Genomic DNA, 727 nt, shown 5'->3' on the forward strand with positions numbered 1-727 from the left:
CGAAAACAATTTTTATGTTTTCAACTCAAGTACAACAGACTTTGAAAAGCAAAAAGAAAATAACTTGTCTACTGTGGAGTATGAGCTCATACATTTCTTCAATGGCAAAGGGACAACCCTCTGCACTCTAGAGAATTAATTACCCAACAGTGAAACAAGCTTTTATAAAGTATAATACGAGTTTCTGTTCCTCTGCGCTTGTAGAAAGACTGTTCTATTTTGCAGGATGTATTCATTCACAAGCAAGGGGATCCTTATCTGATAAACTTCTTGAGAAATTGTTTTTTTTTAAGGGAGCAGTAATTATTCATATGTAGCATAATTTCATTGCTCTCTGGATAAAGGAAGAATGTTCAGTTACATGTTTATATAAAACTTCGAAGTAAAAATACGTTTAATGTTAAAATAATATTTTAGATTTTCAGTAATATTCTTATTTCTTTAGGTCTATATATTGTATCGAGTATTTGAAATACCAATGTATTTTGAGTATTTTAAATACAAATGTATTTTGTTTAATTTTTTTAAAGTATTTTGTATTTGTATTTCAAATACAATTTTTTCAAGTATTTTGTATTTGTATTTGAAATACTTAGATGTCAGTATTTTGCCCTGCCCTGGGTACACCATAGGTTCCAGCATGCTACACGTGCATCGACGTCTGTCAACGAACAAAACATTAAACGTGTTAACGTCATGACCTGGGACGGTTCCCTTGTAAGATAAA

This window comes from Periplaneta americana, chromosome 5 (genome assembly GCF_040183065.1).
Source record: "Periplaneta americana isolate PAMFEO1 chromosome 5, P.americana_PAMFEO1_priV1, whole genome shotgun sequence".
Lineage (NCBI taxonomy): Eukaryota > Metazoa > Arthropoda > Insecta > Blattodea > Blattidae > Periplaneta > Periplaneta americana.